Here is an 18,109-nt window from a genome sequence, read left to right as displayed (position 1 = left end):
GAATGCAGATGCAAAGATCCTCAACAAAATCCTGGCAAATAGGATTCGATGCCTCGTTAAGAAGATCATCCACTACGATCAAGTAGGTTTCATCCCAGGAATGCAAGGCTGGTTTAACATCCGTAAATCTATCAACATAATACACAACATCAATAACAAGAAAAATAAAAACCACATGATCATATCAATAGATGCAGAGAAAGCATTTGATAAGGTCCAACACCCATTCTTGATCAAAACTCTCAGCAAGATGGGAATGGAGGGAACCTTTCTCAATATAGTGAAGGCCATCTACCACAAGCCAGTGGCAAATATTATCCTCAATGGAGAAAAACTGAAAGCCTTCCCTCTAAATTCTGGCACAAGACAAGGCTGTCCTCTCTCACCACTCCTATTCAACATAGCACTGGAAGTACTTGCTATAGCGATTAGGCAAGAAAAGGATATCAAGGGAATCCAGATAGGAAAGGAAGAAGTCAAGCTCTCACTGTTTGCAGATGACATGATACTCTACTTAGAAAACCCTAAAGACTCTATCAAAAAGCTTCTAGAAACAATAGACTCATATAGCAAGGTGGCAGGCTACAAAATTAACACACAAAAATCAATGGCCTTTCTATATACCAATAGTAATAAGGATGAAATGGACATTAAGAAAACAACCCCATTCACAATAGTACCACACAAACTCAAATATCTTGGAATCAACTTGACTAAATATGTGAAGGACCTATACAAAGAAAACTATAAAACTCTGCTCCAAGAAATAAGAGAGGACACACGGAAATGGAAACACATACCCTGCTCATGGATTGGCAGGATTAACATCATCAAAATGTCAATACTCCCCAAGGCATTATACAGATTTAACGCCATCCCTCTAAAGATATTCATGACATTCTTCAAAGAAGTGGATCAGACACTTTTGAAATTCATTTGGAACAATAAACACCCTCGAATAGCTAAAGCAATCATTGGGAAAAAGAATATGGGAGGAATTACTTTTCCCAACTTTAAACTGTACTACAAAGCAACAGTTATCAAAACAGCATGGTATTGGAATAAGGATAGGTCCTCAGATCAGTGGAATAGGCTTGAATACTCAGAAAATGTTCCCCAGAGATACAACCATCTAATTTTTGATAAAGGAGCAGGAAATCCTAAATGGAGCAGGGAAAGCCTCTTCAACAAGTGGTGTTGGCACAATTGGATAGCCACTTGCAAAAAATTAAACTTAGACCCCCAGCTAACATCATGTACAAAGGTAAAATCCAAATGGATTAAAGACCTCGATATCAGCCCCAAAACCATAAGATATATAGAACAGCACATAGGCAAAACACTACAGGACATTACAGGCATCTTCAAGGAGGAAACTGCACTCTCCAAGCAAGTGAAAGCAGAGATTAACAGATGGGAATATATTAAGCTGAGAAGCTTCTGCACCTCAAAGGAAATAGTGCCCAGGATACAAGAGCCACCCACTGAGTGGGAGAAACTATTCACCCAATACCCATCAGATAAGGGGCTAATCTCCAAAATATACAAGGCACTGACAGAACTTTACAAGAAAAAAACATCTAACCCCATCAAAAAATGGGGAGAAGAAATGAACAGACACTTTGACAAAGAAGAAATACGCATGGCCAAAAGACACATGAAAAAATGTTCCACATCACTAATCATCAGGGAGATGCAAATCAAAACAACGATGAGATACCACCTCACACCCCAGAGAATGGCACACATCACAAAGAATGAGAATAAACAGTGTTGGCGGGGATGTGGAGAGAAAGGAACTCTTATCCACTGCTGGTGGGAATGCTGTCTAGTTCAACCTTTATGGAAAGCGATATGGAGATTCCTCCAAAAACTGGAAATCGAGCTCCCATACGATCCAGCTATACCACTCCTAGGAATATACCCTAGGAACACAAAAATACAAATCAAAAACCCCTTCCTTACACCTATATTCATTGCAGCTCTATTTACCATAGCAAGACTCTGGAAACAACCAAGATGCCCTTCAACAGACGAATGGCTAAAGAAACTGTGGTACATATACACAATGGAATATTATGCAGCTGTCAGGAGAGATGAAGTCATGAAATTTTCCTATACATGGATGTACATGGAATCTATTATGCTGAGTGAAATAAGTCAGAGAGAGAGAGAAAAACGCAGAATGGTCTCACTCATCTATGGGTTTTAAGAAAAATGAAAGACACCCTTGTAATAATAATTTTCAGACACAAAAGAGAAAAGAGCTGGAAGTTCCAGCTCACCTCAGGAAGCTCACCACAAAGAGTGATGAGTTTAGTTAGAGAAATAACTACATTTTGAACTGTCCTAATATTGAGAATGTATGAGGGAAATGTAGAGACTGTTTAGGGTACAGGCGGGGGTTGAGTGGGGAGGAGGGAGATTTGGGACTTGGGTGATGGGAATGTTGCACTGGTGATGGGTGGTGTTCCTTTTATGACTGAAACCCAAACACAATCATGTATGTAATCAAGGTGTTTAAATAAAAAAAAAAATTAAAAAAAAAAGAAAAAAAAAAAAGGAAAACTGATTGAAAGAAGTAAAAGGGAATGACTTTGAATGCTTGCTGTAAATGAAAGGTTAAAAAAGTGTTTTTAAACTTGCTTTGCATCACAGACCCTTTGTTTGAGCCAAATTTTACCAAGAACAAAAATATTGCTACTAACGAGCTATTTGCGTTTGAATATGTCAGAAACCTAAATGTAAGTAAATTCAGTGTATACATACTAATTTAGTCTTCATAACAATATTGGGAAGTACAAAGAGACAAAGGTAACTATTATTAAGAAGTAGTCTAAGTGCTGTCCTTCATTACATTGAGGACCCAATGATTTGTCTTTTCCTCTTTCCAAAAAAATTCCACTAAGAACCTGCTTATATTTTAAATGACAGAATGCTTGCTTCACAGGAAGAATATAAGCTTTGTATGTGTGCAGCCCTGTGTCAATCTTTAAAAAATATAATTGTAATAATTTGTTTTTTTTAAATGACAGAACAGTAAAAGAGCCCATTTACTGGGCTTGATTTGATTAAAGAGGATCATCCACTCTCTAGTTTTTAAAATTATTTTGACTTCCTTTTCTAATGATTTTTTTTAATTTTTTATCTGGCAGAGCTAATGATAATTGGTGCATTCTTTACTTTTTTTTCTTTTTTTTGGGGGGGGGGAAACATTGTTAATATATTGATAATTTAATCTAATTCATCAATTAAGTGTTCTTTAGAAAGTAAGGTTTACAATTTTTTCAATATTTCTTCAAAGACAAGCATCAATGATGCATATTTGAGGACTGAGTATTTTAGATTGATGAATTAATATCAAAGATAAAAGAAAGATAACTGTATTATTCCCCCATATTAATGTTTACCCTTTAATTCTCATCCTTACTATTCATCAAGAAAACCAGCATTTTATACAAAGAGAATAAAATAGCAAACTAGAGTTTATTGCTATTATTCACTAGTTATATTTTAATAGAATATTAAAGAAAGAAAAACAGAAGTTGGAAATCTAGGAGTATAAATGCATTGTACATATTTTATAATTACTTTTTATTGCATTCTATATATGGCTAGAGGTTTTTTAAGAAGGCAAATATGCTTCTAAATTAAATTATTATTATTAAATTCTGTAAGCCTCATATTAAATTTAGATTGTCACTAGAAATTTTTGATAAATTAAGTAATATGCAACACATATAAACCTAAGATGTAGTTTAATATATTTTAAATAGATTCCTTACAAGTTTGTAAGCAGAAACAAAGGTCTGAAATCATTTAAATATATTTCTTTTAGTAAAAGTGTTTTATTTTAAAGTCTTTAGACATATACTTAATGAAACCCACGGAAAAATAATATCCAAGAATAAAGAAAATTTCCAAGAGTTGCTTTTTTGATGCTTACTTCTCAAAATTATTTTGTTAATAAGAATAAATTGTGTGTGGGAACAACATACAGCAATGCTCATATATCTATAGCGTTATGAGTTATGAATAAATATATCTGGAGAATATGTAGTTCAAGCCTCATATCCTAGCAACATAAGTATCAGCATTCCTCTTTTTTTTTTATTTTTGATGTGTGGGACATGGCTGCACCCAGCTGTGTTCAGGGCTTACATCTAACTCTTAACTTAATGATCATTCCTGATAGGGCTCTGAGCATCATATGTGTTACTGGGATTGGACCCCAGTTAGCATGTTCAAGACATAAACCTACTATATTATAATTCTAGTCCCTAGAAATAACATTTTATTCACCATATCCCAATAGTCAATTTATAAAATTTGGTAAATTAATATCTAATAGGCAACTAATTTTTTAACAGTAAGAGAAATTTCATATAAAATAAGCCAACCCAAAGGGAATTAATAACACAGAGTCAAATGACAAAGGCCATGTTAGGGGAAGTTTAGTCGGTGTTGCCTTGCAAGGCAGATACTCACTGGAGCAGAGGGAACCAGAAAGATGATCAGCTTTATAGTATAGTCATACTATATTGAATGTACTTACATTATGGATTATATAACTGTTTTTGAAATGTTTCCAAACATCTGTAGTCATTAGCCATGAAAGGCAGATTTTTAGGGCTGTGGTGATAACACAGAGCCTTGGCAGGCTCCCAGCCATTCCCCTATTTCTCCCCTGGAATCTAGGCCTTGCCTGAGTGCCACCTCGGGTGGCCTGATGTGGGTTCCAGGTGGACTCTATTAGGAGTCCTCAGGCTTCTCCCCCTTCCTACTCAGGGGGGGAGGAGCAAGGGCAGGAGGCCGGGCAAATATGTGGCTTCTGGTTCCTTGATCCTGGGGGCTAGCTCTTCCCAGGTATGGAGTTAGGGGACACCCCATCCCCGAGGCCTACTCCCTAGCTTGGAGGGTGCTGGGAGGCTTGGCAGGCACCCAGCTGTTCCCCTATATCTCCCCTGGACTCCAGGACTTTCCTGATTGTTGGCCCAGGTGGATTCTTTAGTGGTCCTCAGGCTTTTCTCCTTCTCTCCCTACACTAATGGGGGGACACATGGGGAGGAGGGCAGGCCTATGCACCATTGCTGTATGTTGGGACATTCACTGGTAACTTTTTTCTCATGGGTTTCCATTTCAAAAACACATATGCATTTGCCTTGCATATGGCCAACCTAAGTTCCATCTAATATGGTCCCCCAGCCTGTCAGGTGTAATTTTTGAGTGCAAAGCCAGGAGTAACCCCTGAGTGCCTCTACTGTGACCCAAAAACAAAAAGGGTAGGTTTTAGATAAGTTTCACAAAGGGAAATAGAAGGCAAATCTATATAGTATAAGCACCTCAGATCACCCAAAACTTATAACATCAAATTTTCTGACAACCACATATGTCACATACATACATGCACACACACTTTCACACACAGAAACATACACCCCATGTTAGCAAACAACTATTGGTTATTTCTATGCTCTGAATAAATTCAGTCATCCTAATCAGATTTCTCTGCCTTTGACAAGAACTCGTGTAGTAAGACCATCTTAATGCTAGAATAAAACTTACTTTAGCACCATGACAAACATCCTTTGTTGAATGAAAATAAGAAGTATTTCATGATGAAACAATTTTTTAAGGTCAAAGGAACACCAACGTATTTCTCATTGGTCATCTCTTATTGACTGCAATGTTTGAAAAATAACTCTACTTTCCCGATTTAAATTTGATAGACTCTGGCACTGTTAAACATGTAAGTGAGATAAAAACAAGTGTCAGGAAATGCATGAAATACACACGGTCAACTCCTCAGACTGATGAATCACTAATCATTCCATACACATCTCAGCACCCTCTACTCATAACACTTCTCATTTTTTGCCCAGCTCTATTTTTCTTCCTAGAAGTGACTGCTTTGCAACACATCTGAACAAGTTAGATAAATATCTATTTTATATCTCATCTTTTTTATTACCTTCTTTATCTCCTACAAGATGTACTACATAAGGGATAGGGTTGGGGTTATCTTGGCTACTGTTCTGTCCCCAGAAGTGGAGTATGTATGATAGATACCCTCAGTATATAGTCTGGGGTCAGTCACCATTTTTACTTGTCAACTGAGAGATATTTCAAGCTTTACAAGCCATACAGTCTCTGTTGCAACTACTTGACATTGCTTTCAAAGGGCAGAAGTAGCCACAGACAAATATAAATGAATAGGCATGACTGTGTTCAATAAAAATGTTATTCACAAAAATATTTATAGGGTCAGTTGTGGCCAAGGACTGCAGTCTGTGAACCCTTGTGTAAACCATAATGCATTGCAAATGGAAAGTGCAGAATATTTAGGGGAATAAAATTAATGTAAACTACCAAATCAATTAGCTCAATATCATCCAGGATAAAAGCAGATTAGTTTCTTTTTTTTTTTTATTTTTGGCCATATCTAGTGCTCAGAGTTCATTCCTAGTTCTGTGCTTAGAATAAACTATTGGCAGACTAAAAGGACCAATAGGGTTTCATGAATCAAATCCACGTCAGCCACATGCAAAGCAAGAACCCTACATTTTCTACTATTGTTCTAGCTCCTAAAGATATTTTAAATGTATATTTTGCTTGAAAAAATTAAATAATATTAAAAGCAAGAATATGTCAGGAAAGTGTGCAGTTTTTTCTAAATGATTAGGGACAGAATCCATTGAGGGAAAACCAGCAATTTTGCTATTTGTCACTATTTGGTCTATGGTTTTCTGGAAGTTTTTTTTTTTTTTCAGCATCTGACAGATACTCATAGAGTAATTGGGACAAAAAACAATGTGTTTCTATTCTAGTATAGGAGCATATTTACTATTCAGAACAGAATCTCTTTTTCAGAGATGAAAGTGCCCTTAATACTAGAATCACCATGGAACTCTTTTAAAATGCAGATTCTTGAGAATATGGATATAATTGAAGGATTAGCTAGCCCAAGGATTAGAGTTCAAATTTTAGTATTCCCAAATTTGATACCCAGTAGATTTTCTTGACTTAATAATCAGAAAAAATTATCAGGGCTCCAGAAGATGCAAAATCTGCCTCAACTGGCCCAACCATAATGAAAGAATTAATAGAGGGCCAGACAAATGAACCAAAAAAGGAAATGGAGGCACATGGAGAATAAAAGCAGCATGTAACAAAAGGCTGGGGGTAACCTCAGAGCTCAATGAAAGCATGGATATTTGGATGGGTGATCCAGACAGCTAGTCATTTCCATCTCAAAACTATCAGGGAAGAAACAGGAAAGAGACCCTGAGAGCCCTAACTGCATGTTTTCCCAATTCTCAAATTTCTTGCCTGATACACTGTCAATCCTCAATCCAAATCTGTGAAGGAATTTGGTTAATGTGGCCCATAGAAAATAGAGTATTATATGCTATGGTCTTTCTAGCAATAGTTCCCTACCATGATCACAGTCTCCAAACACTAAAACCAGCAGTATTCCCAGAGTCAGCAATAAATGAAAACAGGTCTTTTCATTTAAAATTATAAAGTAACACCTTGATGAATAACCATGGCATGATTAGTCAATTCAGGACCTCAATGCACAATAGAAGTATCCATCCATTATCTGGTCAACATAATTCTTTCATCCAGGCAACTTTAAAAACAACCAAAGAAAATTACTGTTCCTTAGTGAAGCCTTTTGAATTTCATATGCATTTAATTAGGTAACTGCCAGCTCAAGTACGAGAACCATGACAAATAGATGTTCTTTTCAAATTAGAAGAATAGACGGCTCAATGAGCAATATTGATGTTTCCTGCACCTACTTATACAGGAGTCTTCTCTTTCCTTTTTATTTTAAGTTTTGCTAATTGTTTTAACATTTAAGGAAGCTTTTTTGTAACCACTGTTCTCTAGCTGAGATTGTTAGACATTTTATTTTTAAAGTAGGAAAGAACAGCCTTGCTGTGTGCAAAATACATTTCTGGCAGAGATCTTTAGGGATCTGTGCTGCTAGTAGAGGATTTCAGGACTTAAAGATTATCGTTGTGAGCCAAGCAAATAGAGAATAGGGATCACTGGGCAAGCCTTCTCTTAAACATGAGTGTTCTACCTTAAGCGACAGTAAGGATCCAAGCCCAGTAATTCGGGATTAACTCATCTCATTTACTCTAAAGAGAGGGTGGGCAAAAGTGAGTTGGGCCACATCCACCAGTACTCTGGGCTTACTCTGACTCTGTGCTCAGTGATAACCGCTGACAGGACTTGGTAGACTAAAATGGGTATTGGGGGTCCAACTAGGGTCAATCTAATTCAGGTCAAGTGGCTTAAGTACTGTATTATTTGTCTGGCCCAGAAGATTTCATTTCTTTTACAATTAGGAAAAACTGAAGAACAAAAAAAGAGGATTAATTAATTAATTAAAAAGAGGTTATAATGCATAATGAGTAGCAAAAGGTACAGAACTCTAAATCTATATAGGTATTCTATCTGCATTTATATCTTTCTTAACTAGGCAGATAGGACAATAAGAAAAAGATCAGATAATTCCAGTTTTTCACAATTCCCTCCTGCTGTACTTTATTTAATTGACTCAGAAGCCCTCTACAACACAAACACATGTGGAAACGCAGATCATTACCCAGTTTGTACCTATTAGTAAATAGGTTATATATATTTACATCTCCTTAGAACCCTAAAAACGTTTACATCATATATAGCAAATCAAATTGCCTGCTGTAAAATGAGGATACTAGGTAAAGCCTTAGGACAAAGATTTCAGTTAGTCTGACCAAAATAAGCAATACTTTATATCTAAATGTGCTAAGTAAATATATTAGATGTGGACTCTGATGATTTTGTCAATATATTTAACAAATGCGGCTGTGAAGGGTGTTGATGAAATATTTCTGATCTCTAGGTCTTCTGGACCTGTTTACTCTGTTTTACAAACAACCAGGCTCCCAGTTTCCAGGGGATTCTAAGCACATCGTTCAGACTGACAGTGCAAGTATTCCAGACAATTGGTTCCCTGAGGGTCAAGACAGTGATGCTCTATCAGGATTCAAACGGGTCATAAACCCTTCATGGATCTCTCTCAAGTGGGTGTGATGTCTCCCTAGGGCCACTCATCATTTGCTGCTACAGTCAAGCACTTGTCATTATATACAAACACCCCGTCAGTCTTAGGTACTCATCCAATCAAGTCTTACTGCAACCAACGAAGAGAAGCAGCAATACAAAGAAGTCCTAGGAGAAAAATTAGGCATGTGTGTCTAGCCAGGCATGACTGCTCACTGCACACCTCATTTCTAATATCTGCACTTTCAGCACCACCTCACAACAAGTAGCCTGTTTATCTACCATGATTGCAGACATCCAAACTATGCTGGGACCAGATCTATCAAAAGCCCTAAAACATCAGGCCTATTTCTAGAAATTTATCTTGGGAAATAATTGGACGGCTACCTGAAAGATGCATGTACGGGGCTGTTTGCTGCGGTGTTCCTTACAGAAGCGAAGTTTAGAAACCTATCAATCTTAGTTTCATTGTCCACTGGCTAGATTGCAAAATGTTATTTACACCTGTTACAATTGCTTCTTGTGCTCCAATGCCAGAAGCAGACTACTTATGACTTTTAGCTAACTCTGGGCACCTTGAGAAACTGAAAGTTCATATTGTGTTTATTTCCAGTGAGAAGCTCCAGCCCCTAATCTCACTCACTTGCCTTAGTTCTTTGAAAATAGCCAAATCTGTTTTATTGTAGGAATTGAATGTATATAAAATATATACTATACAAAAGATATATTATACAAAATAATATTGAATGTCATAAATAATATATAGGAAACTATATACTACAATAATATTGTATAATATATACAACCTTCCCTAATCAAAACTCTTCCAAGGTTTCATATTGTCAGTGTCTCAGAATTCCTTAGCATGGAACTGAAGACACTGAATGATATGACTTTCTTCCCTTCCCCTTACAAACACTATACCAGGGGTCCTCAAACTTTTTAAACAGGGGGCCAGTTCACTGTCCCTCAGACCATTGGAGGGTCTGACTATAGTAAAAACAAAACTTATGAATGAATTCTTATGTACACTGCATATATCTTATTTTGCAATAAAGAAACAAAACAGATACAAATACAATATGTGGTCTGCGGACCATAGTTTGAGGACCACTGCATACCAACCACTTTTCATTTTGCAAAGTATTTCTATTTTTAGGCCTCGACACAGGTTATTCTGTCATAGTTCTTTGGAAATGTCCTTCCTTACACACTAATTTAAGTGAGCTTCTACATTACCTGTTCTCAGGGGCCTAACCTTATTTATCTTATTCTTTCTTTGCGGGGGGATTAAAGGTTCTTTTTTTCAATGTGATCCTAGCTTCATTTAGGCTTGATCCTTTATTGTTATTGACTGTTGAACATTGTAGAGTCAGGGGTCACTGGATACCTTTTAGACAGATGGATAAACTCTAGGGCAATCTTCATCTTCTGTTCCAACCTCTACTGGATAAATAGACCTGAAAAGTGTATTTCTCTGCCCCAATTCCTTATGATGAAAATATGCACCGCTAAATTTTTCAAAAAAAAGTATGCTATAAGAATAGTCACTTATGATTCTACCATATTCATACGCCTTATTATCCATATGCCTATAGTGCATTATTGACATTACTTGCCACTCCTTTCAATTTAGTATATTATGTAAGAGGTGTATTCCACAAAGGAAATGAAAGGTAGAACAAATGTATTTTTATTACTTAATGTAATATTACATCCTAATATCTTGTATTTGAAAGAGAAAAGAGAGATTGTCTATTATATGACAGATGTCGCACTAAGCACTTTCCTTATATTAGTACTTGTAGTTGTATTCATGATGAGCTTAAATGGTTTGTCAGATTATGTCCAGATTTTAGAAATAAAAGTTAAAACTGCCTTTTTATAAAAACTAAAATCAAAAAATTATTAAGTGGTAAATTCATCATTAGAATTTAGATAGACTGACCTCCCTCATCCCTCTTTACCTTTCCATTGTCCCCAAAATATCCGTACCTCTGGGAAATGGAGGAGGGTTAGATTAACATTCTGAAAAATGTAAGGAATTCGAAAACACCATCAAAAAAACTGTCTACAAATAAAAACACAAGCAAAGTGTTGAAGTAAAACATTATAGCATAAACTGTTAAAAAAATATGGGGGGCGATCTAACATCTGCAACATACTCTTTTACTAAGATGCTGTACAAACTGAAAAGGGTCTTGATATAATCAACTTATACCCAAATCTCAGAGAAGAGGGCAATGTCAGTAGGTAAACCCCAGAGGGACTAGAATGATGATAGCTCTTACAAGTAACTTTCTTCTTAGTGCTATTTTTCTAAATAAATTAAGAATGTAAGTGGCAACTATTTGGGCAAGAATTATTCTTTAATAATTCTAGGCTCTATATATACATTTCTACTACTTTTCTTTCATCCTTAACTTTTTTCATTTCAAATAGAACCAGGAATATGCTCTCCAGAAAAACAAAACAAAACAAACAAACAAAAAAAGATAACAGACAAGGAAATAAAAGACATAGACAGAGCTGTTATCCAATCAATTTAGGAACATTTTTACTCGTTTATCTCAAAACCAGGCTTGGCTGACGTTCTGTCTGCTCCTAGACATCACTTACCAAAGGCTAAAAAAAATTAGGAACAATTTATTTAAAGAAAATTCTATATCCAGAACACAATGACAACATTCTAAGGTAATAAAATATAAATGATAATAAAGCAAGAGCTAATAAACTAAATTGAAGGCTGCATTTCAATAACAAGGTTTGGGAGGCATTTACCAGCCACGTATATCTCACGCTTATGAGTTATAACATCAGCTGAATTACTTAACAGGAATGAAAGCTCATATTGCTTCTTTTATCTGATGCAGATGCTTTTTGTAGCCGAACAATGTGGCATTTACTTTAGAGCACTTGTCTCTGATCAATATGTAATGCTAAATATGATTTAAAATCAATTTAATTGTACTCTTGCTGTCCCATGAGTCAAGGGAGAAACAAAGGTAACATTTGAGATCTGAAACCATTTAGCTTTTCCAAGAAAAGCTGGCTTCCAGTAGATTCTGAGAGATAGATGTACAATTGTACTGAAACTTATCTAAGGTATTGTGCCTACAAGGTGCATTTTAAGTTTGAGTTCTTTAATTTCAAACCTTGTGATTTAAAAGCTCCTTAACTTGTTATAAAAATTATTCAAGTGAGGGAAAATTTTAAAATATATGCAGGTTAAACAGATACTTAATTTTTCCAATTCAATATATTTAGATATAGTTATCATAAACACATATATATTACTACATAAAACATTTAGTATCATTCATTTTTCTATATAAAAATTTGTAGCAATGGAGAAAACTTTTGAGTGTTTATAGTGATCTGGACTCAGGCTACTATTAGCATCAATTTATTTTATTAATGGTATTTGTACTATTACACTGGACACTAACACTTAAGAAAATTAGGCTCATAGAAATTTTAAAAGCAAAAAACCCAGGTCTGAAATATCTGAAAATATAATAATCTATATAAGGAGTCTATGCATTTCACAAAAAGTTTGACTTGGTTATCTTTTCAAATTGTGCAAACTTCACTTTTTACCTAAACAGAAGATGCCTTAGAATGTTTGTGCATATCTCAAGTATTTCCCTTATAAAATATAAATTATTAAAGTCTATTAAATGTATGTGGTTCCTATATATAGCATGTTATTAATATTTACTAAATTCTCCCATCTTCATTCAAGTAATTCATTTAGTACAGTACGTAAACATTTTTAAATGCCTTATCTAACGGCAATTTCAAAAAGCTATATACTCATATATCCACATAAAATCTGCATTTTAAAAAGACTTCCATTTAATTTATAAATTGTAGAAGTAAAACACATTTAGAATATCAAGTAAATTACGAATTGAAGTAAGTTGGAATAGAAATACTTTATTTTATAAGAGCAAAATGAAAGCTTGAGAAGCCTACAAGTTAATATCTGATTTGGAAAATTTAAAAAAGTGGTTGTGAAGAAAATTGTCAATTTTCTGGCTTACGTGTTGGAAAAGAGACAAAATGACAAAACCTCCAGAAACTTAGAATTTAAAATGTCTTCAGAAGTTGTCACAATCTCAGCAAGAACATTTTTAAAAAGGTAGCTGAAGAAATTTTAAGATCTAACGATATTTTTATAAATGGTCCTGTAGTCTTGTATCTATGTTCCTATCTGATCATTTTAATCTAAGCTGGATTCACAACAAGAAATGTAGTAGATGAACTGGTGATCTTTGCTGGATATTTGATAATTCCTCATGCGTTTTGACAAATTACAACTCACAAGGTCAAACATGGTTCACTGGACCCTGAGTAAGGATTTAACACCATTGTGTCCAATAAACAGCCACCTGCCATATGTCATTACTGAGCACTAGAGAACCAGCTAGTTCATTTCATGCAATAAACTTAAAATACAAACTAAATTTCAGACTTATTACAGAACAAAAGTAGAAAATAACTCATCAACTTTATTTAATTACATATTTAAACTTTCTCAATATAATAAGGACCCAAAAATAGTATCAACCAATGTACTTATTTCTACTTTTTGAATGTGATCACAAGAAAATTTAAAAATTCCAGGAATCTTTTGCATTTTGTATGTGTGTGACAAAAATGGTATAGGGGAGAAAAAATTAAACAGCTCCTATTACTGTCTAAGAACATTTTTTGTGGGAAGGAGTTGAATCACAACCATAATCAGGGTGTACTTCATGATTAGTTGGATAACAGCCATGATGCCTGGTGGGAAATACTCAAAGTTATGTGATTAGGGGTTGCTCCTGGCAGTGGCAGGGGAATTATGCTGTGTTGGGAATCAAATCTGAGCTTTTCATATGCATGATATGTGCAATAACTTTTATTTAATATCCTAAATTACCAATTACTTTTTTTTTTCAGATAAAGCAGGGTCTTTTTAATACAGAACAAATTCTGACAGAAAACATGAAAAACGTGTGCTTTCTATCATAATGATTATTTTTCAGATAACAACAGCTGTTTGCCTGTGCAAGCAACACACTGTTTTTCCACATACCACTGAATACTAACATTCAATCATGAAAGAAAACTAATTCTCCATGGGCTTACCCCACATGCTTTACATTAGCAGCAAGCTGTGCTTTCATATGAACTCTGCAAATCTAAACCAAGTTAAGGTCGCTTCCTGGCTATCGACTATGCTTCTTTCTTCTTAATATGGCAAATACAAAGTGTTCGTGTTGGACTGATTCAGAAACAAGTAAATCATTCAAGGTTTATATAAAATCTGGCCAGAAAGAAACCAAGAGAGATGAATACCATTTCTGCTCTTTAGTCCCAAAGAGGATTAGCTGATAATAGTCTACTGAAAGTTTCTGGGGGAAAAAAAATCAAGAATACGTGTTTTATAACATTTGAGTATAGTGTGAAATCTCACCAACTTCAAGATCCTTTTTATCATATGCTGTAATCAGGCATACCTAAGCCTGTCAAAACCTAATTATTTCTACATTACTCCCAATGGTTGCCACCAATCAGTCACAAGTGGGCATTTAAATTTCAATGAACTGAGATTAGAAATTCAATTCTTCAGTCTCAATAACCAAATCTGAAGCACACAATAAACATATGTGGCCACTGGCTACGACTCAGAACAGTGTAGAATATTTCTAGCACTACAAAGTATTTGTGAACAGTAATAAGCCAGGTAATAATATGGCACATATTAGCAATCCAGAAGCTTTGAAAAATAGAGAAGTGAGTAGGCAAATGAAAAGTTTTTAAATGGGATCCTGGGGATTACTTTAAAACAAAACAAAACAAATTTTATCACTGCAAATACATTAAGTCAAACCAAACTGAGGGAAGTGTTCATCAGTACCTTGGAGAGCATATACTTAGAAATGTAGATAATATAAAAGTAGTAGTCAGAGATTTCATTGGTTGATCTTTGTCATGGCAATGCTCAGAATCAAAGAAAAAAATTCAGACACTGAGAAATTACAGCTTTGCTTTTCTACAAGATGAAACGAGGCACAGTGACATTTTTCTTGGGTTCCACTCACAAAAGAGAATGATTCTCTCTTTCATGTGATAAACGGTGGTATTATAAACTGGAGAATACATTTAAATAATAGAAATAAATCACCCTACATTTATTTTCAACTGCTTTATACCCATGATAAAGGGGTGTTAAAGTAGCCAAAGAAATGGCTAAGACTTTCTTGGTGATACAAAAGACTAGTATATGTGGATTCAGGCATCTCTCCTTTGCCTCAATTTCTTCTGAAACATTTAAGTGAGAGTATGCCTGAATTATTGGTCGTATTCCAATTTCTGTCTAAAGAAATGTTTAACTATTATGATAGTTATTCTTCAGCTGCTATATATTCAGTTAAAGAGGCACAGAAGAATTTGCTGTAGTAAACACAAATAAGAATAGCCTAAATGACAATACTATAAAAATAGTACATGTTATTCAAATCTTCCAAAGACTTCTTTCATAACATTTTCCCACTTCTTTCCTCTCCCTCAAATCACTCAATTTCTTTACCAACTAATTTTATATTTCATTTGAATACAAGGTAATGGCTTGTGAGAAATGTGACCCCAGATGGCTTGAGAAAGCTCTGGCTGGAAGCAGTGAATCCCTTTTATAATCTATTACATCTGACACAAGTACAGACCCTTAGTATTTTTAAGAAGCCTTACAAGAAAAGATAGCTTACCTACTTGAGACTCTTTACAACCCATTCTATACAGACTTGGGAACAATTCCCTTTACTTGAAATAATTAGACTTAAATACTCTTGATTCAAAAACTTACAAATAGGCTATATATTCATCACAGGTACATGAGTTCCTTTGTACTATTGCCTTACTTACACAAATCCTTCGAAAACATTTCCTTCTTATCTTGCATAGTTGAGAGACTTTACAATGTATCCTCAAGTAATTCAGTATTAGCAATTACTCTCTATATTTTGCATGATTTTACAAACAAAAATGTTTGGTAAAATTCTCAGTTCAAATGTTGTGGGCCTCATGGTCTAGCAGTGGTCGGCAACCTGCGGCTCGCGAGCCATATGTGGCTCTTTACACTTAATTTGGCTCTTCTGTGTGCCGGGCGGCTACTCCAGGAGTCAGGATTCTGCTCCTAGTCTCTGCCCGTGCGCGCCCTGTGTGGCTCTCAAAATAAATTTCAATCATGGTTTTGGCGAGATTTGGCTCAGTTGAAAAAAAAGGTTGCCGATCACTGGTAGGCATTTCAACTTAGTGGCCCAATTGTTTCAAACAGTGGCTGATACTGCCCTGCCAATAAAAATATCCAAACTTATTTTTAGACAACATATCAAGATCATGACCCATATCAGCTTTAGAGCATGTTATAAACTAAAAGTTTATATAAATTTGAGAAAACACAGCAATAAATAACTCTTGCTAGGTTAAATGTTTCAGAAACTACATTAAGACCACTAGGCAGTTCAACATAATATAAAAGACACCTACCAAGAAGCCAGACATAGTCCCTTCCTCTCTTCCATATGGGATGATCATATCTGCACTGTCTTCCTTCCAGTTCTGGAACCTTCTTTCAATCTTTGATTTACTAGTAGCCAATTTACTTCTATTTAACTTTGGCTCAGCCAAAGTTGAAACAACTTACTACTAGAACTTAGCTCTTTTGGGCTACAACATTTTCATGTTAAATTAATGATTGTGCTTCGTATTAAAGGTGAGGTAAAGAAACATTACAAAACATTCGAGCACTTAAAAAGATTTTTAGCTTTTCAGAGGATGGTGCCTATTTCTCTACTCAGCGGGAAATAGAGGTGCAGGATCCTACAAGACTAATTCCTTTGACTAAGAAGTATAGTTTCTCAACAGGGAATGAGTTCAGTGTTCAGAGAGTGAACAGTTCAGTTCAGAGAATTACATCCTATGTACAGTATACTGGAAGGACCTCATCTCCTCTCATCATTTTTTTTTTTTTGCATTTTGAGTCATACCCTGTAATGCTCAGGGGTTACTCCTGGCTATGTGCTCAAAAATCACTCCTGGCTTGGGGGACCATATTGTACACTAGGGGATTCAACCAAGATCCATCCTATATCAGCCTCATGTCAAGCAAAAGCCCTACCATTGTGCTATTACTCCTCTTCCCCCTCTCATCTTTAACCAGTAAATAAACTCCAACATTTGTGAAAAATATATACCATAAAATGAGCTCCACAAAACAAGCCAAAATAAATGAGCACCCATTGATAGAGAGGTCCTGCACAGCTGCCAGACACCAATTGTCCAAAAGAAATCACAGAGAACAGTGCGATTTGCTCCAGAGAGAAAAGATCTACTTACAGAATATCACAGACTCCCCACGTGTCTTTCATAAACCTTTTTTTTACTTATTATCACCATCCTTCAGGGAGTCAACAGAATATAACTCTGTCTACAAGCTAAATCCCTATACTCCAACACAAGTATTGCCCCCCTCCAAAAAAGAAAACCTTGGGGAAAAAAATCTTATAAATGTTTTTCTTTATATCCAAAAGCCTGCATTCAGCGATATATAGACAGAGCATGGGCCATGCACCCATCTCTGATCTGTTGCTAGTGTTGTTATTGCATTTGCCCACTACAGGCACTAAGTACAGTGTTCTCTTCCACCAGGTGAAGACACTGAGTCAATAAATCTATAATGACAGTAAAAGAGAGATGTGACAAAATAATGGTAGATGGGAGAGACCTGAGGAAGAATCACTAACTATAGTGTCACTAAAAGAAAATATTTTAGATATCACTCATGATTTTCTGTCCCAGGTGACCTTCACTATGCCTAAATATTATCCCAACAAAGCCCTCCTATAAAGGAAAGAACTGGTCATAGTCATCAAGAAATATTGCACAGAACCTGGTTTCTTCAACAATACTGTTGGCTAGACACATATACAATAGACCAAATTGCTCTTTGGTTTTTGGATTCAGAGAGAATATAGAAATGAGAAAGATGGTCTAAGAGCTT

At 35.5% G+C, this 18,109-nt stretch overlaps 1 protein-coding gene across 1 annotated transcript in view; it reads right to left on the bottom strand.

Moving 5' to 3' along the window:
- Positions 1–18,109, bottom strand: part of FHIT (fragile histidine triad diadenosine triphosphatase) — a 914,518-nt gene that overhangs the window by 641,555 nt on the left and 254,854 nt on the right. The gene's annotated exons all lie outside the window — the stretch shown is intronic.

This window comes from Suncus etruscus, chromosome 7 (assembly GCF_024139225.1).
Source record: "Suncus etruscus isolate mSunEtr1 chromosome 7, mSunEtr1.pri.cur, whole genome shotgun sequence".
Taxonomy (NCBI): domain Eukaryota; kingdom Metazoa; phylum Chordata; class Mammalia; order Eulipotyphla; family Soricidae; genus Suncus; species Suncus etruscus.
Note: the sequence above shows the minus strand (reverse complement) of the source record. Positions and strands in the feature narration are given on the sequence as shown.